Here is a 26,649-nt window from a genome sequence, read left to right on the forward strand (position 1 = left end):
ATGGGGTATGGGGTGTCTTAGATGTTGATTTAGCTGTCCCTGTCTATGGAGGAACCAGGACTCCTTGTGCACCACGATGCAGCTTCTCTGTTTGCTAGCTATCTGATCTTTGTGAATTGATCAGCTTATCTGAGCCTAAACTTCTGAATTGGTTTAACAGGGATAATGATATTGCCTGTCTAGGAAAATTGCTACAGCATTAAGTGAGCCGATGCATGTAAGGACCTGTACAGCATGCCTGGCTCACAGCATGCACTCAACATATCTTCGCCTGTATTAGTAGCAATGCAAATATCCTGTCTTATCTCCATATTGCTTATAGAGGCTAGATTGCATACTTTAGGTCACATAATAGAGATTGGTTCCATTGTTTTTGTATCTAAGCTTTGCTTCTAACTAGAGCATAGGAGACAAAACATTCAGAAATAATAGATACTTAGAGATACATACTATAATTACAAGGCAAAGTCTTCCCTAAAGAAGTAATTAATTACAAATAAAATAGATTGAATTTCTTCCTCTTTCTCTAAGCTCAGACAAGTGGCTCTAACCTGTCCAAGCACTTCAGATGGAGAGCTTCAGAGACACAATGTCCTCCAGACAATGCAGTCTGTATTTAGCAGTCAGGGTCATTTCTGGCATCAGAACACTGTCTAGTGTAAGCTGAATTGCTTTTTTTAAAAAATGGGAATAGAAATGTCTCTGCCCTCCCCACAAGCACAAAGTATTCCTAGATGCAGTGGAGTTCTCAGTTTCAAGGTCTGAGTAATGTCATAAAAAAACCAAGATTTCTCTTCCTGGGGAAAAAAAGCTTGTGGCCTTCATTTGCAAGTAATTTGTAATGAATTCTCTGAAAATATATGCTTTTAAGGCTTTTAGCTGATTTTAAAGTGTGAAGTGCTTAAATCTCTTAAAGCTCTCTCTCTCTCTCTCTGTGTGTGTCTCTCTCTCTTTTAACAAAAGAGGACTGTGGTCTGAGTGATATTGAGCGTCACTGAAAAGCAAATAAAATGGGGAATTCTGGGAAGGCTGATTTCTGATCAGAAAATCACAGTGTAGTCCTCAGGTACAGTGATTCTCTTCAAATCACTGATTCCATGTGAGTTCACAAAGCCAGCAGTACACAGCCATCTGGATAGGCACTGGAGAGAGTTCAGGGAGTTGAGACTGAACCTGTTCTCTCACTGGAAAGATGAAACTTATAGCTGACCGAATGACTTATAGCTGGCCAAATGACTTTGCCCAAAGCCAATGGGAAAAAAAAGTTCTCAACATGAAGAATCAAAGCAGGACTCAGCCAGATAAAAGCCATAAAGCAAGTACTTCGAGCTATAGGAAGAAAAGGGTTCAAAGGTCTACAAGGGCCGGAGGATATTTCATGGAGGAGGGGAGATCTTGTTTGAAATGCAGTGGATGTACAACCCAATAATTCACATGAAAGAAAAGAGCCACTAAAGGATGAGCAGGAGCTGGCAAGCCACAGTAGGGCCAGGCAGGAATAGGTTCTGTCCATAAATAGCCCACAGGGATAATCCTCAGACTTCTCACGGTTGATCAATCACGACTACTAGGGACTCAGACTTCTCAAGCAGGACCTGTTTGAACAGCATCTGGCATTGGCAGAAACATCAGCCAAAGCCCAAAGGAGAATCTAAAGAATGTCAGAGAAGGAATTAATTGACTCCACTGTCCCTCCTGTGGTCTCCTCTCATGAACTGTGAACATCTGAAAGTGGTAGACTAGGTTTCTCTGGTGAATATTGTCATTCCAAGGTCTGATAGACTATGGGGTAGAGCAGCCCATACCCTCCATGTTAAGATAGGACCATATTCAGGAAGCAATTTGTGCCCAGATGGCAGTTTGGGGTTTCTTGAGAAATCATAACCTTGACTGGCTTCTCCCTTCACCCTGTGATTCCACCTTTCTGTTCCTGGTTTTTAGATACACTTCCTAAGTTCATATTTGTTGAGGATCCTGCTCTTTGGTTTATAAAAAAAGGGTATTTAAGTAGGATTGAAAAAAAAAAAAAAAAGGTTAAAGCAGAGAACAAAGATGCCGGATTTGCTTAAGGTAAGTAATCTGATTCACTTAGAAAAAGAGTGGATGAAAGTCCCAGGAGAGAGTTTAGAAACCCAGTTATTAGGCAACACATTTTACAGTCAATCAATGAAGCAAATGTTGAGGGATACTATCAGAATATCTTTCAAGCAATACTGTTGTGTCTCCCCCCATGCATTAAACATCCTCAACTTTCCAGTTGTTCAACTGAAACAACTCACAGGCATGTTCTACACTACCTCCTGAGAACACTTGACATTGAGCAGGGCTTTTCTTTGGCTTGTCTTCTTGCTTATTTCCATATTCAGTTTAACTACTGATATTCCCTGAGATTGTCTTCCAAATAACCTGCAATAATCGTTGGGTCAGTTTTTTTTTTTTCCCTTGAGAAATCCAAATGAAGCCCTGCATCTTACACAAGACATTCCACGCTACCATTACTGCCCTCTGCTGAGATCTGGGGGTCTTCAAGAGTCAATTTGTGTATGGTACTGTTCTACAGATTTGGAGCATGGTCCTGGGGGAAATTATACCTTACTGTATTTATGAATATTATTACTAAAGATGCATATTTTCTTTTCTAATATTGTGACTATAGTCTGAATAATATAAATATGTTGCAAGTAGAACGTGTGTGGAGAAAGGGAAATCAAGATTTATTTTGGGTACTTCATGGTTGTCCCATAAACAGTGAAATGCTATGCCAGGAGTCTCTGCATCAGCAAGCACAGAGCCTTAGTTATACACAGTGTACTATGCAGGAGCTAAGCTGCTATTATGTATGGTTTTGACTTTGAGGACTCTATCTCAAGGTCTTGGAAATAGGAAAGCATTTCAATTGGTTAGCTAGAAAGTAGTAAAACTAATTTCAGTATGTAGCTTGCTCTAATGTTGTCTCAGGGCTAAGCTCTAAGGAGGAACTCCCCTTGGTTTGGAGAAAAAAAAAGTGATCTTGGAATAAGTGCACATACAGCCAGCCCCACAGCCTGGTTAGCCAGCCATTGCTAACATGGCTGGCTAGTAGGTACTAGGCTGTATGAGATGCGACCGATTTGTTTAAAAACTAATCATCATTTCATTCTCTCTCCCATGCATCTTTAATTCTTTCTAATTCTTCATGTAAGTTTGTCTTGTTTCCACATCAGAACGATGAGATGTATTTTTGCCAACTCTGCGTGTCATTAAGTTTTAAATGTTAGCTAAGCCCACCACTTATTAATTTCACAAGCGTTTAGTGAACGTTTGTAGTGTATCAGATACTGCCTATAGCTTTGATGCCTATTCACTACTGTAACCATTTGTTATCTTTTGCTATATAAAAGAAACATATGGCATATAGTTCCAGGAGTTTCTGGTCTGGTAACTGTGTAAAACAGTGGTATAGTATGTACTGTAGGGGAAAGGTAAAGAATATGAGAGTTTAAGCCAACCTGGCCTCATAAAGATAGTGGGAATGGGAGCAGGCTGGATGTAGTTTCAGACCAGCATGGTAGAGAGGAGATGGACAGCAGGAATCACAGAGCAGCATCTCTGAACTAACATATTCTCTCCCTTTCTTTGCCTCCTTTTTACCTGCCAGGAATGCAAAAACAGTACAATGGAGGTGTCCATATTCTTGTCTCCCTTAAATAAAAAATACCTTCACTGACACTTGTGACATGTGATTTAACAGTTTCATAGGCATCTCTCCATTCAATCAAGTCAGGTAATGTAGGTTCACCAGCATATCTTGTATTCCCTTGGATTCCACCAGCAAGAGAGCCATCATAAACTGCGATTTCAGATTGGGAATTCAGGTCCACCAGCCCAAAACAGATTTATTTTCCATATAAAGTTGGCTAGTGTGAGGTATCATGTTAATATCAGTGGGAGTGGACTGAGGGAGCAGTGCTGTTGAAGTTACAGTATTCACACACCAGGACTTCATAAGATGGAAGGAGAGCCTTTGAATCAGGAAGAGAAGCATATGTCATGGCTGGATGTGGAGATGAAGATGGAGTGAGAAATCTACTGGCTGTCTGCAGAGCTGGGATGCAGAGACTGGCTAAAGTAGACAGGTGAGTCAGACGATGAAGGGTCTCACTTTCATGCTCTATAGCATACATTCTTTGAAAGGCAATGAAGACAATGCAAAGATTTTAAAATTATTGTGTTTGGTTGCCTATGAGTGTGCAATCTGAGTGCCACAGGGTGTGTGTATGTGTCTCCGCATGCATGTGTGTGTGTAAAGGTAAGAAGACAACTTGCAATAGTTGCTTCTCTTTTTCACCATGTGGGTCTTGGTGATCAGACTTAAATTCCACTCTATTTCAGGTCACTTTAATGATGGAACCATGTCACTGGCCCAAAACATTTTTAAAAAGATTGGTAATGTAATAAAACAATATTTTTATTTTAGCTCCTTCTGGTGTTTCTGAAGAAACTGAACTGCAAATGAAAGGAAGTAATGGAAGGAAGGAAATAAGGACGGAAGGAAAGGAAGGAACAAAAGAAGGTTGGAAGGTGCCATTTAGGACAGAGAAGTTATACAGGGCAAAGGCCATATGCAAATTGGGCCTAGGTAAAGAGTATGGGAAGTTGTGCATGGTGCACATGTGTCCTCACAGTACTGAGAGGCAGAGGAGGAGGTTTTGAAACAAATTCTAAGCAGGCTGGCCTACATGGCAAGTGCCTGGCACAGATCATAGGGGAGTGGGAGGTAAGGAAACCACATGCCACACCACAGCTTCCTGTCTCATCAACATCTTGCTCATTTTCTCACGGCTTACCAGAACTTACTAACACTATTTGGAAAGGAATAAAAAAAAATAACATTTCCTGTTATTCACTAGCTGGAAAGCATTAGGTGGCCACAAAAACCGCAGCCACACCTCTTTGATCATATCACAGTTCTATAAAAGCCCCTGTAGACCCACGCAGGCCATCAGTTAGTGAGCTGCAACTCAGAGGTGGTTTCCCTCTTGCAACAGTGTGAGTAATGTTTCTCTTTTCAGTATCTGGTTTGGCTTTAGCAGGTGGTGCTGTAACTCAGGATATGGACCTTGCTCTCAGATACTCATGTCTTCTACCAGGTAAAAAAGCTGCCTAGAGCTTAGGAGCTCTGTTTCTACCCAAAATCCCTGGCACGAACTGATCTTGATCCTGTGTTCCAAGCTCTATTCTGTTGGCAGCAGGTAAGAATTTTATAGATATGTTTTTAAATTTTTTTCAGTTGAGTTTCACTGATGGATTTTGTTTATCTTATGGTCATTTAGTGATATCTGCAAACAAACTGACTGTTTATAAATATTATGTCTCTATTAGATGAAAAATGACAAAATAGTGAATAAGTGACTCTTCTATTTGTCTAATTTTCTTTAAATAACTTGAAGAATTTGTTGCTACTAGGAAAATGAGATGCTTGAATATACTGTGCTTATGCTTGAATATATATATACATATATATGCATATATATGCATATATATGTATATATATTATATATAGTATATATATACTATATATATATAATATATATTATATTATATATATATAGTATATATATACTATATATAATATATATATATACTATATATAATATATATTATATATATTATATATATACTATATATAATATATATTATATTATATATTATATATATAATATATAATATTATATATAATATTATATATTATATATTATATAATATAATACATAAAATATATAATATATAATATATATAAATTATATATATAATATATATTATAAATATTATATATATAATATATAATATATATTATATAATATATATAATATATAATATTATATATAATATAATATATATTATATATAGTATATATATACTATATATATGCATATATATATGTATATATATATATATAATAAATTCTTAGACACACACACACACAGACACACAGACACAGACACACAGACACAGACACACACACACAGACACACACACACACACACACACACACACACACACACACACACACACGTCTTCTACCAGGTTAAAAAGCTGCCTTGAGCTTAGGAGCTCTGTTTCTACCTTCACATATATGTCTGTGTGTGTAAGAATGTTGTATTTTCCTACTATCAGATAATATTATTAAAGGTGATCGTATTTTTAAAAGCTCTATTCTGAATGAGTTACAGCTAAATAAGTTTCATTCATTCATTCATTCGTACTTGCACATGCTTATGACATATATGATTGTGGAGGTCAGAGAGAGGAACGAAAGTCTAGGGAGTATTTGGGACCTTATTAGGTTATGCAGACTCCTGTCTCATAATTGACTTGGTAGTGTAGTTCATTTCGCTTGATGTACTATGTACACATATCCCTCTCTGAACAATGCACAGAGAAACTACAGAATCCTTTTATTTCCTCTCTGCATTGGTTACAGATACATTTCTCTCTGAGCAATAGCATAGCGTTCTCTTCCCCTAACAACATTCAGATGTAGACAGTCTCTATTCAAGTATATTTTCAATGTATCTGGTATGAATAGAAGGTTCAATCCAGGCTGAACTGTTTTGGGGTATACTTACAGTAAGGTAATCTTAGTCTTTCAAGTAAACTTTTAGGAGAAAAATCATATTTACCATTTTTGCCTTTGTATAATGTTTCTTATATATGATTTAAATCATATGCATTATTGGGATGGAATATGAGCAATAGAAAAATAGATATATGTATAATCTACAGTCAAAATAGTGAACCACCCAAATAGTCTTCTTAGTAACCAGCTCTGTTTTTCTTTAGCCTCTATTAAAAGAGGCCCCAGGCTGTAACCTAGGGTCCTTGACTATCCTTACTTATTGGACACACTGTCAATCTTTTATTTATTTTTAAATCTCTTTTTAGAGTCCAGACTTTATCCCCCTCCCAGTCCACCCTCTGACTGTTCCCCATCCTATACTTCCCTTGTCTCCACGAGGATGTCCCCAACCCCCACCCAAACCACCCCACCTTAACTCCCTGGGGCCTCCAGTCACTTGAGGGTTAGGTGTATCTTCTTTTACTGAGTCCAGACCTGGCAGTGCTCTGCTGTATTTGTGTTAAGGGCTTCATATCAGCTGGTGTGTGCTGCCTGGTTGGTGGCTCATCGTCTGAGAGATCTGGGGTCCAGGTTAGTTTATATGGTCTTCTTATAGGATTTCCCTCCTCCTCAGTTTCTTCCAGCTTTTCCGTAATTCAACCCCAGGGGTCAGCAGCTTCTGTCCATTGGTTGGGTGTAAATATCTGCATCTGACTCTTTCAGCTGCTTGTTGGGTCTTTTGGAGGGCAGTCATGATAGGCCCCATTTTGTGAGCACACCATAGCATCAGTAATAGTGTCAGACCTTGGAGCCTCCTCTTGAGTTGAATCTCAATTTGGGCCTGTCACTGGACCTGCTTTTCCTCAGACTCTTCTCCATTTTTGTCCCTGTAGTTCTTTCAGACAGGAACCATTGGGGGTCAGAGTTTTTGTTTGTGGGATGGCAACCCCATTTCTCTACTTGATGTCCAATCTTTCTACAGGAGGTGGGCTTTGCCAGTTTCCTCTCCCCACTGTAGGGCATTTCATCTAAGGTCCCCCCTTTGAGACCTGAGATACCTCCCACGTGTCTGGTACATTCTAGATGGTCTCCCCACCTCCTACCCAGTGAGGTTGACTGTTGCCATTCTTTCTGCTGGCCCTCAGGGCTTCAATTCTGTTCCTCCAACCCAATACCTGTTTATGTTCCCCTCTTTCTCTCCCTGTCACCTTTCCTACCCAGGTCCTTCCCTCCCTTCTTCCTCCTGTAATTGTTTTCTTCTCCCTCCAAGTGGAATTGATGCATCCTCACTTGGGTCCTTCGGCTTGCTAACCTTCTGGAGTTCTGTGGATTTTAATACTGGGTATTCTGTACTTTTTTTGGCTAATATCCACTTATTAGTGAGTACATATTATGCAAGTCATTTTGGGTCTGAGTTACCTCATTCAGAATGACATTTTCTAGTTCCATCCATTTGTCTGCAAAACTCGTGATGTCCGTGTTTCTTAATAGCTGAGAAGTATTTCATTGTGTAAATGAGCCACATTTTCTGTATCCATTCCTCTCTTGTGGGACATCTAGGTTGATGTTATCACAAATCTAGGATTCTGGTTATCACAAATAAGGCCACTATAAACATAGTGGAACATGTGGCCCTGTGGCATGGTAGGGTATCTTTTGGGTATATCCCCAAGAATGGTATAGTTGGATCTTGAGGTAGATCTATTTCCTATTTTCCAAGGAACCTCCAAATTGATTTTCAGAGTGGTTGTACCAGTTTACAATCCTACCAGCAATGGTAGAGTGTTCCTTTGAGTTTCCACATCCTTGCCAACATGTACTGTCACTTGAAATTTTAATCTTAGCCATTCTGATTGGTGTAAGGTAGAATCTTAGGGTTGTTTTGATTTGCATTTCTCTGATCACTAAGGAATTTGAATACTTCTTTAAGTACTTCTCAGCCATTCAAGATTCCTGTGTTGTGAATTCTCTGTTTAGTTCTATACCCCATTTTTTTGATTGGGTTGTTTGGTTTCTGGGTAGTTAGCTTCTTGAGTTCTTTATATATTTTGGATATTAGCCCTCTATCGGATGTGGGGTTAGTGAAGATTTTTCCCAATTTGTAGGTTGCTGATTTGTCCTATTGGGCATGTCTTTTGCCTTACAGTTTCATGAGGTCCATTTATCAATTCTTGATCTTAGAGCCTGAGCCATTTGGAGTTATGTTTAAGAAATTTCCCCCGGTGCCAATCAGTTCAAGACTTCACTGTCAATCTTAATAGTGTATTCCTGAAACATTTGTAGTATTGCTTCACTATGAAAAAAAAGATATTGCTTCATTTGCAAGTCTCTCTGAGTTCTGTTTTTTCTATTCTTTAGATAAGAGGCCAAGAAGCTAGGAAGGTTTGACAACTCAGAATCCAACTGAGACCCTAACCAGAGGTGAAAAATTTGCTGAGTCAGCCAGGAGGTAAGACAATAAATCCTCTGCAGTATTACTGTTAAACACTTCCAACATTACATATGGTCCTCTGTCTCATTTGGATAACTATGGCAAGTTGAACTTACTAGTTCAGATTTAGTGGGCAGTACTCTGGGAACTCACATATTCATCTTGTCTGTCTTTCAAGTGGATTCCTTCCCCCCCCACAGAATCAACAGAATCAGACTAATCTTTATTTCTCTCTCTCTCTCTCTCTCTCTCTCTCTCTCTCTCTCTCTCTCTCTCTCTCTCTCTCTCCTCTCTCCATTGCAAGTTCTCTTTTTGTTTTACTATACTCTTCCTTCAGGTATATTCTTACCCACTGGCAGAAGTTTGTCTTAGATAACAATTCATAGGCCAAAATAATAGCTAGGAGGTTGAAAAATGTGGCCCTCAAATGGTAGCCTTAACTATAGCAGCATCCTTATTCTATTCCAGTTAGATTTGAATAGATTGACACAGAAGACAGGAGAAATGGTATGTGATGCCTCATGTCCAGACATTTACGGTTCTATGTCATCACATGCAAAAGACATGTGAGGATAGATGAAGAAAATGTCGATGTAATGGAAGATCCTCTATTTCAAGACCCTTTTGTCTTTTAGGGGTAATCAGCATCCTGCCCTCTTTGGAGTAATTCCTAGTTCCCCTATTATGCTACAAGAAAAAAAAAGCCCTTGTTCTCCCCCTGCACTTTGTGGTGCTCCTTTGAGGTTCTGGAACCATAACCTCTACTTATCTGTAACATCTGCAGAAAAATCTTATATAATGAAGAAGAAGAAGAAGAAGAAGAAGAAGAAGAAGAAGAAGAAGAAGAAGAAGAAGAAGAAGAAGAAGAAGAAGAAGAGAGAAGAGAGAAGGAGGAGGAGGAGGAGGAAAAGGAAAAGAAGAAAAGTGGTAGAAGAAGGAGAAGAAGAAGGAGAAAGAAAAGAAGAAGAAGGTGAAGAAGGAAAAGAAGGAGAAAAAGGAGAAAAAGAAGGAGAAGAAAGAGGAGAAGAAAAAGTAGGAGGAGGAAGAGAAGGAGAAGAATGAGAAGAAGGAAAAGAAGAAGGAGAAGAAGGAGAAGAAGGAAAAGGAAAAGAAGAAGGAAGAGAAGAAGGAGAAGGAGGAGCAGAAAAAAGAAGCAGAAGGAGAAGAAGGAGGAGAAGGAAAAGGAGAAGAAAGAGGAGAAGGAGAAGAAGCAGAAGGAGAAGAAGGAAGAGAAGGAGGAGAAGGAGGAGGAGAAAGAGAAGGAAAAGGAGAAGGAGAAGAAGGAAAAGCAGCAGCAGGAGGAGGAAGAGAAGAATAAAAGAGAAGAAGACTAAGGAGAATATGGAGAAAGAGGGGAAGGAGAAGGAAGAGGAGACGAAGAAGGAGAAATAGAAGGAGGAGAAGGAGAAAAGGGAGAAGGAGGAGAAAAAGAAGGAAAAGGAGGAGGAAGAGAAGAAAAAGAAAGAGAAGATGAAGGAGAATGAGGAGAAAGAAGAGAAGGAGAAGGAGAAAAAGGAAGAGGAGAAGAAGGAGAAAGAAAAGCAGGAGAAGGAGAAAAAGGAGGAGAAGAAGGAGAAGGAAGAAAAGGAAGAGAAGAAAAAGGAGAAGGAGAAGATAAAGGAGAATAAGGAAAAAGAGGATAAGGAGAAGGAGGAGAAGGGAGAGGAGAAGAAGGAGAAGAAAGATAAAGAGAAGGAGAAAGAGGAGGAGAAAGGAGGAGAAGAAGGAGGAAGAAAAGAAAGAGAAGAAGGAGGGGAAGGAGAAGAGGGAGCAGAACAAAAAGAAGTAGAAGAAAGAGAAGGAGAAGAAGAAGGAGGAGAGAGAGAAGGAGAAGAAGGAGAAGAAAGAGAAGAAAAAGGAGAAGGAGGAGAAGGTGAAGAAAGAAGAAGGAGGAGGAGGATAAGGAAAGGAAAGAGAAGGAGGAGGAGAAAGAGAAAAAGGAGAAGAAAGAGCAGGAAAAGGAGAAGAAGGAGGAGGAGAAGGAGAAAGAAGAGAAGGAATAAAAGGAAGAGAAGGAGAAAGAGAAAAGGAGAAGTAGCAGAAGGAGAAGGAGGAGAAGGAGAAGAAAAAGAAGAAACAGAAGAAGAAGGAGGAGGAGGAAAAGAAGGAGGAGAAGGAGAAGGTAAAGGAGGAAAATAAGAAGAAGGAGAAAAAGGAAGAGAAGGAGAAGGAGGAGATGAAGAAAAAGAAGGAGATGGATGAAAAGGAGAAGGAGAAGAAAGAGAAGGAGAAGGACAGGAGAAGGAGAAGGAAGAGAGGAAGAGAAAGAAGCTTTACTGTACAGGAAATAAGTGGCCCCAGAGGGATTTCTACAGTGTAGGTAGCCCTTTTAGTGAAGGGAGAAACTGAATGTTTATTCTGAAGGTCCAGATAAATTTGTCAGTGTGTTTCAGACTCTGACCCTGTCAACTGATCTGTCCTGGAAGAGAGATATTTGTTCCTGTTACTTTCTACACAAATATGAATCTTATCAGTGTCTAGAAAGGAGGCAGAGATGATTGCTAGGAATCAAGATAACAACTGCTCTACCTGTGGTGGATTAAAATACTGAGAAAAAAATATGGATGGGAACAAAAGTCCTGGAGATTCTTATTGGGTGAATGAAAAAGGACATAATCATTTTACTTGTTTATGACAAAATCAGAATGATCACTAAAGGGAAATCTGGAAATTCTGCTCTTTTTAAGTATACTCAAGAAAGCTTTCTGTAAAGATGATAATATTGACCATATAACTTTAGAAGCAAAAGCCTTAATGGGGCAATATTTCATCACCCAACTTGGCTCTAACACACAAATTACATGCTGGACCCAGATCCACTAATCCTGCTAGTGGGAGTGACCTTCATCGTCTATAGAAATCAAAACCTAAAGGAGGAAACACAATTAATTTAGAGTCAAATCACAACCAAAGTAATGCCAGCCATAATTGGGGTTGTCCTTGATGGAATACTCAAAGTTCAAGCAAAGCCTGGAGACTGGGAAAATACTTCAACAGACCTTCATTCAGCTCCTGTTGTGTTTTTCAAAAACACAGGAAGTGTTAACGACATCTAAGACTTTTATGGCCCCGGGAAATGGATGACTAGAGAATAGAAAACCTCTTCATCTTCACTGATGAATCACAGTAAGCTCAAGATGTTATGAGTAAGCAAATTCATCTTTTATAGATATGAACTACAATCATGGACGAACAATGGGTCCACAATTGTGAATGGAAGAGAAGATTAAAGCAGAAACCATAATCTCTCTAAACCAGTGGCTCTCAACCTGTGGGTTGCAACCCCTTTGAGGGATTTGAACCCCACATTCATGGGAGTAACATCAGATACCATGAGTAACAGATACTCACATTCTGATTCGTAACCATAGCAAAATTACAGTTATGAGGAAGCAATGAGAATAATTTTATGGTTGGGGATCACCACAACATGAGGTAATATATGAAGAGGTCACAGGATTAGAAATGTTGAGAACCACTACTATATACAAGTAGCAGAGATGCACTCATTGCAAGAACCATGAACAAGATGGTGGTGAGTCTTCTGAGAGAAGTCGGTCTTACATGAGAGTCTCCAGTGAAAGTAAGCTCTAATAAACATGCTATTATTATTATTATCATTATAATTATTATTATTATTTTGGATAGGTAGATTTTTTTTCCCCAATAGAACAGAGAGAGCTATGGAAGTAACAGACTTTACTAAATTTTCCCTTGGATACTTTTAATTCACAATAACCTAAGGAGTGTCTAAGGCATTAAATAGTATTCATACCCTCCCAAGATGCTTCAGTATCCAGAAAAAGCCCAAAGAGCCAACAAAATATTGAAATGTGTACTAGACAAGCTTTCCCAAGAGACTTCTACACTCCTCATTGCCTTGATGAGTATACAAAACAGGCCTCTTGTGATATGCTTTTCAGGGAGCAATTACTTCCTGTTTGCTGTAGTTTTTATTAATGAGAATACAGTTTGAATTGGTTCACAGGTGGACCTTCGGCAGTAGATGTCTGAGCTTAAATGGTCAGACAAGTGAAGAGGAGTAGCAGGAACATGGACCGAGGAAAGGAGAAAGTCCATGCAAGGGCACAGTGGAAGGCCTTTAAGTGTAATGCCTGCTAAATGATTAACCCTCTAGCTTCCTGCAAGGAACTGTGGGACCGACTCCCACCCAGGTACGTGAGGCAGTTTCATTGTGTAGGCAAAAAGGGAATTTAATAGTTGAATTCCAGGCTACATGTGTGCATCAGGGCCTGGCACTTGCAGTTTGCTTAACTGTATTGCATCCCCTTTAAATGTCACTAATCCCTGTTGCTTCTATCTTTCTATTCAGAGAAGGGGTTATAAGAAGCCAGCATCAGTGGAGAACTGGCCCTTACCAGAAGCTTATTTGCAAGGAGAACGCAGGTTCAGTCCTTCTAGAAATCAACTAGCAACTGGTAGACAGCCCAAGGGGAAGAACAGGAGACAAACGTAAGATGAGGGCCCATTCTGAATCAATCCCAAAAGGTAATACACACACACACACACACACACACACACACACACACACACACACACACACACACACACACACACACACACATATACACACCTATCTGTCTATCTATCTATCTATCTATCTATCTATCTATCTATCTATCTATCTATCTATCTATCTATCTATCCATCTATCATGCCCTAAAATAAGCAAGAGAATAAGAGAGAGGAGGATCCTGGGAAATGCCAGCAGCATTTTCTTTACCAACTTAGAGTTGCAAGACTGATATGTAGACTCTCAGTTGTATCTACTACTCTGAAAATATTTTTGACATTGTGTTGTACTTTTCCAGGTTTTTAAAAAGAAGCATCCATCCTGGAGTTATGAGCAATGTCCCTTTGTCCTGCAGTAAGTCTAAGTCTTTCTCATTTTGGAGGATCACTCCCACAAGGGTTTACTTGAGCCTGAATTTGATCTTATGTAATCTCATGGTCATGGTGAGTTTGTTTGTTTGTTTGTTTGTTGGTTGGTTGGTTGGCTTGTTTTTTGTTTTTTGTTTTTTGTTTTCAATTGCTCAAGGTTGGGTTCAATATGGTATCCAGTTAGTAGGCTAGGGTTCTGACCTCCTGTTGGGGCTCCATGAGGCCACTCTCTTTGCACCAGATCAGTACCAACTGGAAGGAAGATTCTAACCTATTTTGACTGGATTGAATTGTCTGACCTTCAGTAGCATCAAGTATCTTTAGGATCCAATAATAGCCGAAGTAATTTCGTGATTACATTTAGTGAGGGGGAAACAATTTAGTAGATTTTTATAGAAGTATAATTCAAATTGGTCCAGAGATAGACCTTCAGCCGCAGATGTTGGAGCTTACATGGCTAGACAAGTGAAGAGAGATAGCAGGAGCATGGACCAAGAAAAGGAGAAAGTCCATGCACAGTAGAAGTGCCTGGAGGGAAGAAAGATGTTACCTTTTGGGATTGATTCAGAATGGGCCCTCATCTTACGTTTGTCTCCTGTTCTTCCCCTTGGGCTGTCTACCAGTTGCTAGTTGATTTCTAGAAGGACTGAACCTGCGTTCTCCTTGCGAATAAGCTTCTGGTAAGGGCCAGGTCTCCACTGATGCTGGCTTCTTATAACCCTTCTCTGAATAGAAAGATAGAAGCAACAGGGATTAGTGACATTTAAAGGGGATACAATACAGTTAAGCAAACTGCAAGTGCCAGGCCCTGATGCACACATGTAGCCTGGAATTCAACTATTAAATTCCCTTTTTGTCTACACAATGAAACTGCCTCAAGTACCTGGGTGGGAGTCGGTCCCACAGTTCCTTGCAGGAAGCTGGAGGGTTAATCATTTAGCAGGCATTACACTTAAAGGCCTTCCACTGTGCCCTTGCATGGACTTTCTCCTTTCCTCGGTCCATGTTCCTGCTACTCCTCTTCACTTGTCTGACCATTTACGTGCCATGACCATGATAGAGACTGAATATGATCAAATTCACACTCAAATAAAACCCTTCTGTCTCTGATTCTCTTGCTAGCTATCTGTCTGTCTATCTATCTATCTATCTATCTATCTATCTATCTATCTATCTATCTATCTATCTATCTATAAACTTGGTTGACCATAGCCAAAGGTTTTGTATATACATTCCAATTGGGGTCTCAGAATTAGGGACAGAATAGGAGAGACTTTCAGCACTACTCAGCTCTACACCCCTATTCAGCATGAAGCCATTACAAGAAGACTGACCATCCGCCTTCAGCTTCCCTAATGAATTCGGTGAAAGTCTCTCAGAGAGAAGTTGAGGCAGGCAAGAACAGAATAAGTTAGTGGCCTGGGATCCTATTTGGTTTGGTATTATGCATCCATCTCTTAAACTTGGTGGCCTAGCTCCCTCACCTGCATATACCTTTATTTCCAAACATTGCACAAAGAAACTTCCAACTCTGTTAGTACCCTGACTGCATTAGGCTACAGGTACACCCTCTCTGAACAAGATTAAAAGTTTCTTCACTCATAACAACAATCAAATTTAGACAGTTTCTATTCAAGTGTATTCCTAATGTACCTAGTATGAAGAACAGAAGAAGGGAAAATTGGGCCCAAACTGTTTTCAGATGTTTGCACAGTAAGGCAAACTGTCTTCTTCAAGTGAACTTTTAGAAAGAATACCATACTTACAGTTGCTGCCTTTGCATAATTGGACTTACAAATAATTATAATCAGATGCATTATGGGAAGAAACATGTGCAGCAAAAAAATTGACCTACTTTATCAGTCAAAATACAGAACCTCACAAAATATTCTCCAGAGTATCCAGACCTGCTTTGTTTTATACTTCCTGACTCCTTTTATTTATGGATCCACTGTCAATCTTAAGAGTGTATTACTATCAAACCTGTAGCATTGCTTCAATCAGAATAAATTTACATTGTTTCATTGCAAATCTTGTGAGTCCTTATTGTCAGTTAATTTCTGGATAAGAGATCATGGAAACAACCCTAAGTTTAACCAAGGTTGACAAGAGGACATCTTGGAGTCAGTTCTTTTCTTTCACCATGGGGGCTCCCAGTGATCAAATTCAGTCAGTATGCTTAGTGGCAAGTGTCTTTACATGGTATGTCATATCATTGGCCTTAGAAGGAATATTGCAAACAGTCATCGAAATGAAAAAACCCGAATTTCTAATTTTCATATGCTAAAATATATTCTTGCAAATAAAATTTCAAATGTTTTAAGAATTCAAATGCAAGCAATAGATAAATTTTATCAAATGCACCTAATTTGATATTGGTGACTTAATATAAGCAGGTGCGTGTCCTAAGTTATCAGTATTAAGTATTAAAAAAAAAAACCATAGTTTTTATGCTCTTTGGTACTTTCTTTTTCAATTTATACAGACTATCTTAATAAGTTATCATTTCAATTGCTGATGTTTCTCTGGTTACAAATATATAAATTTATATTTATTCAAAAGAACCATTATTTTGAAGAAAACAATTATATCTTAAGTAGTATGTTAGATTGAAGGCTATTTCCTACATGTTGCTCAAATGAATTAATATTTACTACATATCTATATCATATTTAAATTAGCTGAAACAATGCAGCATTAATTGCTAAACATAATTTTCTATTTATATGTCTTTGCCTTTTATTTCCATATGATATCCAAGGCCTATATACTTGGGGTGTACTCATGAACAGATTTATCTTTGCCATCATGATAATCTTTACTATAAATCATATTTATGACTATAAATGAGATACATACTTATAAACTCTGCTAATCTCTTACAAAGTAGTAATATGCAGAAGAGAAGTGATAATTACCTACTCCCTAACTAGGCACAGTGTTGCATGCCTTTAGTTCCAGCAAGGAGGAGGCTGAGGCATACTAGTTAGGAGTTTAAGGTCAGTCTAGACAAGACAGCAAGACAATAAGCACTCTCAGCCTTAAGGAGAGAAACTTGTGTTTCAAGAGTAGTGATGCAGGCAAGGTTTTCTGGTTACTCAAGGTTCCCAGGATATGGCAGTTGAGTGCTCACCCATAACTGAAGCACATCTGTTGTCTTCTGAAAGGTTTTGGCAACATCATGTTACCGAGATAAAGACTGTAAGAACCAGAAGCTAGGGAGAAGAGCTGTAAAATGTGAGTTTGTGGACACCATCCAGCCATTTCAGCCGGGAACTCTCAACAACTCTGAACCATTATTTCAAGGAAAACAATCATATCTTTAGCAGTAAGTTAGAATGAAGGCTGCTCCACCTATCATATGAGTGACTGTGCTTGGTCTGCAAGAGAATGAAGTTTTACACAGTTAGACAAAAGGGAGGCAAGAACTCAGAAGGCCCCACCCCTCACCACTGAATCAATCCCTATCCTTGATTTGGGTCAAGAAGGAGCTATTAGTTTCAGTTTGTAACTGCTGGTCACTCCATCAGGCTCTGATGCATAGTCTTAATTTAGTGATCGCATAGATTATTTTGATTAAACCCAGGGGATGGTACAAAATGTCATAAATCTTGCAAAGAGACTGGGGGATGGTGTGTGTGTGTGTGTGTGTGTGTGTGTGTGTGTGTGTGTGTAAGATCTGAGAACTAATTTAATAAAAAATTAAAACAAACAATCAAACAGATAAAAAGTATCTCATCGTGAACAAATTTCAAATATTGGTTAGTCTCTTTTGGGCCTTAGCCTTGGTATGCCCATTCTGTGTTAGCAACGAGTCCTGGTGAAACAGTCACTAAAAGCAATCTCTCATCATGATAAATGCCTACTCTTGTGACTCGATGTTTATCAGCCTCCTCAATCTTCACCCCTTGTACTTAGGTTTTCAGTAGTCTTTTAGCTAATAACTTAATTAATTAATTAATTAGTTTATATTCCAATCGCAGCTTCCCTCTCTTCTCTCCTCCCAGACCCTCCCTCTCCCCTCTCCTTCTGCTCAGAAGAGGAGAGGCCTCCCATGGACATCAACCTGCCTTGGCGTATCAACTTGCAGTAGGAACAGGTGTATCCTCTCCTATCTAGGCTAGACAAGGCAGACCAGTCAAAGGAAAGGAATCCAATGGCAGTCAACAGAGTCAGAGACAGCCCTTACTCCTACTGTTAGGGATCTAACAGGATCTAACAGGATCTCACAGGAAGACCCAGTTGCACAACCATTGCATATGTTCAGGGGTCCCAGGTCTGTCACATGAATGCTCTCTGGTTGGTGGTTCAGTCCCTGTGAGATCCTATGGGTCCAGGTTAGTTGATTGTACAGATCTCCCTGTGGTATCCTTGACCTCCCTGGCTTCCTTAACCCTTCCTCTTTATCTCCCACAGGATTCCCCAAGCTCCACCTAATGTTCGGCTGTGGGTCTCAAAAACAGCTTCCATCAGTTGCTGAGTGGAGCCTCTCAGATGACAACTATCCTAGGCTCCTGTCTGCATGTGCAGCAGAGTATCATTAATAGAGTCAGGAGTGGGCTCCCTCCCACGGCATGGGTCTCTAGCTTGATTTGTACTTGGTTGGCCACTTCCTTCAATTCCCACTCCACCTCCATCCCGTACATCCTGGCGGTCCTATGGCTGGGCTGGTACCCAGATCTCTCCACCAGAAGTCTTTAAGTTGAGCCTGGGTACAGGAGACAGTCTTTCAGGTTTCATATCACTATTGCTAGGAATCTTAGCTAGGGTCAACCTCATAGATTCCTGGGAGTTTTTATTTTTCTAGGTTTCTAGCTGATCCCAGAGATGCTTCCCCACTTCCAGTTCTTTCTAAGCAAACAACTTTTTAAGACAAGGTAACAAGAATCCATCCCCTTGATATAGATTGAATTGCTCTCAGATTTTTCTATCTATTGGTCCTTCACTCTGCTCATTCTGTTTAAATCTGAAGCCATGTGTTCCTATCCCTTCCTCTTCAGGAGCTCCATTCAGACCTGCCTTGATGGTTACCATGTGCCCCACCTATAACTTTTCTTTTCGTTACTGCCAAAGGTTTTCTGCACAATATACACAATAAGAGATTATATTCAATGTATACCGGTGAGACAAGAAGAACCAGAGTGGCAAAGAAAAACACTGGAGAAAAAGAATGAAGGTTTATTTGATTTTTTAAAATTAATCATTGTTTTTATTTACATTTCAAATGATATCCCCCTTCCTGGCTACCCCTTCACAACCCCCCCCCATCCCACTCCTCTTCTCCCTCCTTTCCTTTGCCTCTATGAAGGTGCTCCTCTCCCACTCACCCACTCCTGCATAACTGCCCTAGCAGCCCCCTATGCTGGGGCATCAAGCCTCCACAGGACCAAGGGCCTCCCCTCCCACTGATGTCAGATAAAGCCATCCTCTGCTACATATGTATTGTTTTCAAAAGGGATGATTTTTTTTACTAAAATAAACGAATAACTTTTGCAGAGTCCAGAAGAGAAAGTATACATCAGTTTGTCTATAAAATTTTAAATGAAACTTTTGTATTAAATATTATGCTGTTGCAATGATGATATTGGCTTTTCTCTATTGAAATGATGACATTTTTCTTAGATTAGTCATCTTTTCTTTATAAGATACGGTAAATGACTTTCTTTACCCCATGAGTAATCACGCAAGAAGTTAAACATTTGGGTTCTTAACAGAATAATTTTCTATGTTCAGTATTGACTTGACCATGTTCTTGATTATTATAGAAATAAGATCCTCATTTAAAATATCAGGAGTCCCTCAAGCGAGTCATCACCTATATCTTCTTTAAATATACTCTGTCCCCATTTAGGGATTAAATTTAGGTATTTGCGTATCATATGCACATACTGTTATAGAATTAGCCCTTAATCTTTAAAACTCTTTTAGTACTACTTTGGTTAAATAAAAAAAAAATCACGTTTTGTTTCTGAGCTCCACCTACCTATTCAGTTGTGTTCAGATCATCTGAAAACTTTGTGTGTTTTATACTTCCCAAATCAAATCTTAAATGAGACCATTGGCTTTGCCAAGGAAAGAAATATACATCTAAAGTTGAGTGAGGCAAATACAGTTACAGCAGACTACTGTGAGAAGAAATCAACGAAGCCTAATCCAGAGATCTCTAGTAAGAAGAGTATAAAGGGATCTTTGACAAGAAGAGGTCCTGGGGTCAACGGCAGGAAAGCGAGGGAGGCAGAGTAATAAAAGTTTGTGTGTAGTTTTATGGAACAGTGATGAGAATTTAAATTAGGTTATGAGAGAATGGAATAGTCTCTCCAGTGTCAGAGTTTTTACCCTAGAAGGACTGTTTGGCATGCTGACAAAATCAGTGATGTGTGCTTTCACTCATCACAAACAAAGAAAAAAAAATGGAAATATTAACGAAACTCGGTATATTAACTGAAGAAGCAGAAGCTAAAAACAAGGATGTACATTTCTGGGGAGTCTAGGTGTGCTGGATGGACCTTTCTGATTTCCAGCCACTAGCACAGCTCCTTAAGTCTTCTGATGCTCTTGGTGATGTTCTATAGTACCTGGGCAAACTCTCTTAGGAAGCACTTCAAATGGATATATTTAGTGGTAAGGATAGTGGCATGTCTAGAAGAAAATAGGGTCCAGTCATAGCCTTCAACAGCAACAATTCTTTATAAATTCAAAACAAGACATTGGCATTTATCTGCCCAAAACAAACAGAAAACACAGGATACAACAAATCTGTACAAAGAGGTTCAAGTCTCACAGGAAGGAGAAGAGAGAGAAAGCAGAAGGTTAATTTAGAGATATAGAGCTATTTAGAGAAATAATTGGATATTTAAAGAAGTTGAGAGATCAGAAAACTTGGTTAAAGGCTGGCAATTTGTGCAAGGAACAGAAAATTTGATGAGGGTTGACAATTTGTGCAAGGTATAAGAACCGAGTCTAGTTTATAATTTGAGACCCAAATTAACATGTCCATAGTGGAAGAAGAAACCAATTAAATCTCTACTAAGCATAGCTTGCATATCTAACAGTCACATGAAGTTTAAGAGAGATACAAAGAAGTTGGAACACAATTGCACAGGACTAGACTCTGATAATCCAGAAGACTGGCCCATTGTCTTCTGAAACATGTATGCCTTCCTAAAGTTTCTCTCACTTTCTGATCAGAAACAAGAATTTTTCTTCACCCCTCAGTCAGGGATCTGTTTGGTTTTGTTGGGCTTGTCTTAGCTATCTATACAAGTGTCTCAAGAATGGCAAGTTTCAGGAATGTTTTCTTACATTTGCTCTTCTGGAAGATGCATCAGAGAATCTGAAACTTCTCAAAGCTTCTGTGGGTAAGAAGACAAGCTAAGCTGTCAACACCGTATGTGGCTTGGATAACATGTTGTTATGGCAGGGATTATACTTTCCTCAGGACCCCAAAAAGACTCTGACTCCTGAGCCTGATGAGAAGCTGTTTCCTTCCTCACCTGTACAGCTGAAGACCCTGAAAGCCAGAAACCAGGAGAGATTCCCCCACATAGTCAACCATAGGTCTTAAAGTAGTATAATCAAATTTTATAAAATAAGAGTCATTCTCAAATACTTGGTTAAATTACCTGTGTTTCCAATTGTGTCCCATTAACAAGAACATCACACACTTCTACTGAATCTAAAACAAACACCTCCTTAGTAATGAAAATGAGAAAACTCAGGAAGAATTTCTGAAATTTGAGAGGGTGAGTTGAGGAGAAAAAGAATTTTCACATCTGTTTATAAGAGATGAGCAGAGACTATGGAAATATTTTAAGTGACAAATAGCTAAAGCCAAAGATATCCCTTTCACACAGAAAATAGAGGACGAAAGCACAAACATCCTTGCAGAGAAATCCTGCAGCCACTCATCAGCCAATCTGTCCTCCATGATTAATTCTTGTTCTACTTCATCTTGGATAAGCAGTCATGGACCTACAGTATCTTTTCAACTATAGAGATATGCAATTCTCAACTCTTACATTGCTGTGACCCCAAATTATTTAAGAAGCACCATCAGAGGCTTTTGGCGTGGTCATTTTCTGTGAGTATCTGAGATAGTTTTATTTTGTTGCTGATAAAGCTCCCTGCCCTGTACCTAATTTGCTGGTAATGATTGGGAGGTGTGAGAGCATAACACAATCAACTAGAGAAAGCAGAGTTAAAATGTCTGTGGTTGCCATTACTTGAAAAGTTGAAATGTAAAAGACCCAATGAAAGTTAACTTCAAAATAATGTAATTGATGGAGAAATTTATCTGGCACTTAAAGTCAATTTAAAAGGTTTAGGCTAAATATACATGCATGGAAAGATTAATTCTATTTTTCAAAGAAGAGTGCATATGGCATCTAACTTATAAAATAGATAAGCATAATTTTCACAGAAAAAGATTTCAGATGTAATAGTCATGAGCCATCATATGTCATAAATATCAAACATGTAGTTAGCATATACCAAGAATGTATATATATATATATATATATATATATATATATATATATATCTCAAATATATTAAGTATGTCTGCATAAGGAAGAAACACCCAAATGAAATAAATGATCTATGCTTGCCTTGCTGACAATTCAGAAGAGCTCATTGTAGTTATAAAGCCATCAAATCAAATTACTCTTATTAGCTAAAGATTCATCTGAAGCATGTGAGTTTGAGTTTTAAAACATTTTATTAAAATCTTTATAATAACACTTGCTTTTACATTGGTCATATAAAAACTCCGATTTCTTAATTTTTATAGGCTTTTATTTAGCTCTAAGTCAATCCAAAATTGAGCTCCTTTAAGGGATTTTATAATTGAATGTGGTAATACCATCTGGATGTTAGAAAATATTGCACAAACACTGTTTTTACAGGCACACACATGCATGCATGTATACATACGCATACTGACAGAGACATAAATAGCTTAACATTTTCCTATTTTAAATTTAGCCATAGTTGAAGCATTATCACAGAAATATAAACTTTATTGCTTTATAGGAAAGAATGGAACCTCATTGCCTGCCTTTTTCATTTTTACAAAGATTATGGTTTTTGGCAGATGGGTAAATTAAAGTTTAATATAAAAGCTGAAGCTTTTTTCATTATTATTGGTGTAGTACAGTTTTATGTTGACCTTTGACCTGATGTATAATTCTGTGAAGCCTGTGGACTAAAGCCAGGAGGAAGAGAGGAGAGACAGTGACTACTTTCTGATGTCTCTCAGGCCTGCTCTTGTGAATAAACATTTAGTTTACTTTTACCTAGACTTTTTAGCCTCATACTGTTGCTGTCGGTGTCCCTAAGCTCACAAAGAGCCATCAGTACTGGCAGAGAGACTTACAAGAAAGCATAAGGAATTAGATGACAAAGTGAGATGTTGCAATTGTAGACAATGAAATAGAGTGGGCAGAGGCATAGAAGTTGAGAAGATTGAAGGACTTAAGCAAGTAAGTAAAGACAGAGAAGGATAGAAAGATTGGATTGAGGGTACATTATGAGAATGTCTTAGGATAAGAGACAATGGGGAAGAAAGATGGTCTCTGAGGGAAAGATGGTCTCTGATGCTGCCTCTGAAAAGCTTTCTGAAGGAATGACATGGTTTCCATCTGCAACGAATAAGAGGATGGTGGAAAGGCTGTATGCTACTTGGATGAGATATCAGAGGTATGAAATCAAGCAGCCTCACAAAATGAGACAGTTTAGGAAGATCCCAAGTTCTCTCAAGAGCATGTGCCTGAAGTCTGGGGTGTGGAGGGTAATAGAAGATTGAAAGTTTGGGGCTTTGGACCTGAAACTGAGATATGGTTTCCTCAGAAGGATTCACAAAGTTTAATCATATATTTACAAATGTAGAAGGATTTAGAGAAACACTAGAAAAGGATAAAATTGAGGAAAAACACGTAGACTTAGAGAAATAAAAAAAAAAATCTAGAATACCAGGCTATTGGGATTGGGAGGGTAGAGACTCACCATTTTCGATTTTGCTTTCCAAGTCAGGTTTCAAAGAGTTCAATAAGGTAGCATCATCCCTTGGGTGAAGAGAGAGGGATGGAAGTCAGCATACTGTCCAAGTCACAGCAAGTTGTAGAAAAACAACAGCTGAGGGGCAGTCAGAATTTTGTTCAAGTCATGGCATCATTATCACTAGAGTAAACCATCAAATCTGGACATGAACATGGAAACATTTTATTAAGAAGTCTATTGCAATAGGAAGAGGGGAGAATCATCCCACAAAGACTCTTAAAGCTTAAATCACAAGTGTCTCATGGAAAGAATAAGAGAGCAAAGTTTTATATATACACAGACTCTTGGTTTTTTAAAGAAGTCAGGAAGTGAGAGGTGGAGGTGAGGGTGCTCCTAAAGCCCAAGAAATACCGCCAAATTCTGAGATAAGAGGAAGGTATTGGCAGGAAATGTTGGTTTGTGGTTTGCATGCACAGGAAGCAGCTTCACTTTAGCTGGCTAAACAAAGAATGGGAAAAGTACAGAGAGATGAGTGGTTGCTATCTAGTGACCCTTGGCAAACCAACTGATACTTGTGTCAAGTACAACATTTGATTACCTTCATTAGCCCCTAAAATTAGTCACATCTCTAAAAAGCCCCTGGAAAATCATGAAGGTTCTTTTCCCTTTTACTGGAAAAGGAGTTAGAAATAGTGCTGGTTATTTGAAGTGCTACAATGAGACACATGGAAAATAGTGTCAAATTCAAAGAAGTTCACAGGCAGTATGTTAGATTTGTATGAGTCAACATTGGCAATGTGAATGTTTTAAACCTTGTATTTTGCATGGGGAAGGATGAAGATGAGGGTGAGCGTTTCTACTGCCCATGATAGAGCTTTCTGCATCAGACTCCTTCTGCAGCTAGTGTCCTTTAAGACAATAGTGTAGTATTATGCCATTCTAGTTACTTCTGGGACATTAATGGGGTTGTAAGGTTATTTATTTAACTTGGACTTTGTATATCTTAGGCTGATTGTCTTCACTTCAGGACTCATGCCACTGATCTTTGAAATCTTGATGCTTAAAATTCACTCCTAATATAGGAACCTATTTACATGGGAATCTTGATACATATGTGTATATATGACAAGTAATGTATTGGAAGATTTGTATTTTGTCTAAAGTACTTTCTCTGTGATAATTACATATATCTATTTCATAAATTAGAAATGCTAACCATCCTTCTTTTGAGATATTCTTTAAACATTATATTTATACATATCTTACATAAATATTTTATTTTAGATAGACTTTGTTTTGTAATGAATTAGAACACCTAAATGTGCCTGTCAGCTGGATTAAAAACTGTTCAGGTTACCATTTCTGAAAAAATGTCACCAGTTTCATCTTGTTGGGTAGATGTTTTTTTTTTTTTTTTTTTTTTTGCTAGTTTGCTTTGCTCTGTTGCTCTGTGACACCTTTATGATGAGCTATAAGCCAGAGAGTTGTATCTTTAACAAGGAAGAATTGCTGGCTAGCCTGACAGAGAAGGACCATATCATATACTTTGGGCTACACTTGATGGTATGACACTTTGTGATTCTCTGTGGTGTCTTCCAGCAGAAAAAAAAGGAAGACCCACTTGCCATGCTTGTGTGAATAGAAAGAAAAATTTAATGAGGTCATCTGGATCACTGATCAAGTGATCAATAATAATCTTTTTTGAGATTGGTTTTGATCAAAAAGTGGACAAGACCTTAGGAAGACATACCGTGTTTCAGCAGAGACAATGGCCGAGTCTTCTGGGTTCTCAGGTTCTATTTCTGTGCACGTGTGTGTGTGTGTGTGTGTGTGTGTGTGTGTGTGTGTGTGTGTGTGAAATACTTTGAACCTTTTATAAACTGCACATGACTCTTGAATATGTAGGCTAAGTTTCAGTAAATACCCCATCTTTCATCTTTTCTAAGTTATTGAGTCTTACTAGATTATTCCTTTTTCTTGTTGCTTTTAAATCTGGCTACAGAGTGAGAGCTTATAAACTAAGGTTTCACTTTTCTTCGTGTTAATTTTCTAAAAGCTAAATATTGACTTTCCAGACCTTTATTGCAGCTCTAAGTTGCTTTCCATCTAGTCTTTTCTCCAAGGGCTTGAGGTATCACTGAAAGCTCAAGACTGAGGACTCATTATTAGCCTATAAGGATATGTCATCTCATTGGCTTACTCTTTAACTGCTTCCAACATAAATAGTCAGCTGTTGGAACCATTTAGAAAGTCTAGTGAAGTTTTTAGGTAGCACACTCCTTATTGGAAAAGTAACCAACACAGTCAGTTCAATGACCAACACAATTGTTGTAGAAGCTTCAAAGCTCTGTGTGTGATTTGATAAGATACTCAAGGTATTATGATCTAGATAGGTTTGAGGTTATACAACAGTTCCACATACTGATGGCACTGTAGTAGGAAGAGCTGTCAGAATCTTAAGAAGGTATGCTGTAATGGAAGTAGCATAGGCCTTAGGTACCACCTTCAGAAGGATTATTTACTCTTGATGAGTAAAATAGCTTTTGAGAAGATTATTATAAAGCCAGTTTTGTTGTATTGGTCATTTAGTCTTGCTTTCTGTCTCACTATGTGTTTTCTCTTTCTCTGGGCTACAGGATTTCAATACAATGGTGTCCATCATTTGTGATATAGCCAGAAGATCATCACAAAAGTCTAGCAGATTACAAGTTTATGCTCTTGG

The 26,649-nt window shown here is 38.6% G+C and overlaps 1 long non-coding RNA gene across 2 annotated transcripts in view; it reads right to left on the reverse strand.

Moving 5' to 3' along the window:
- Positions 1–24,226, reverse strand: part of LOC143434088 (uncharacterized) — a 59,737-nt gene extending 35,511 nt beyond the window's left edge. For both annotated transcript variants that reach the window (XR_013103290.1, XR_013103291.1), the window contains exon 1: positions 23,934–24,226. This is a non-coding gene — a long non-coding RNA (uncharacterized LOC143434088). The remainder of the gene's footprint in view (positions 1–23,933) is intronic.
- Between the last annotated feature and the right edge of the window lie 2,423 nt (positions 24,227–26,649).

This window comes from Arvicanthis niloticus, chromosome 13, assembly GCF_011762505.2.
Source record: "Arvicanthis niloticus isolate mArvNil1 chromosome 13, mArvNil1.pat.X, whole genome shotgun sequence".
Taxonomy (NCBI): domain Eukaryota; kingdom Metazoa; phylum Chordata; class Mammalia; order Rodentia; family Muridae; genus Arvicanthis; species Arvicanthis niloticus.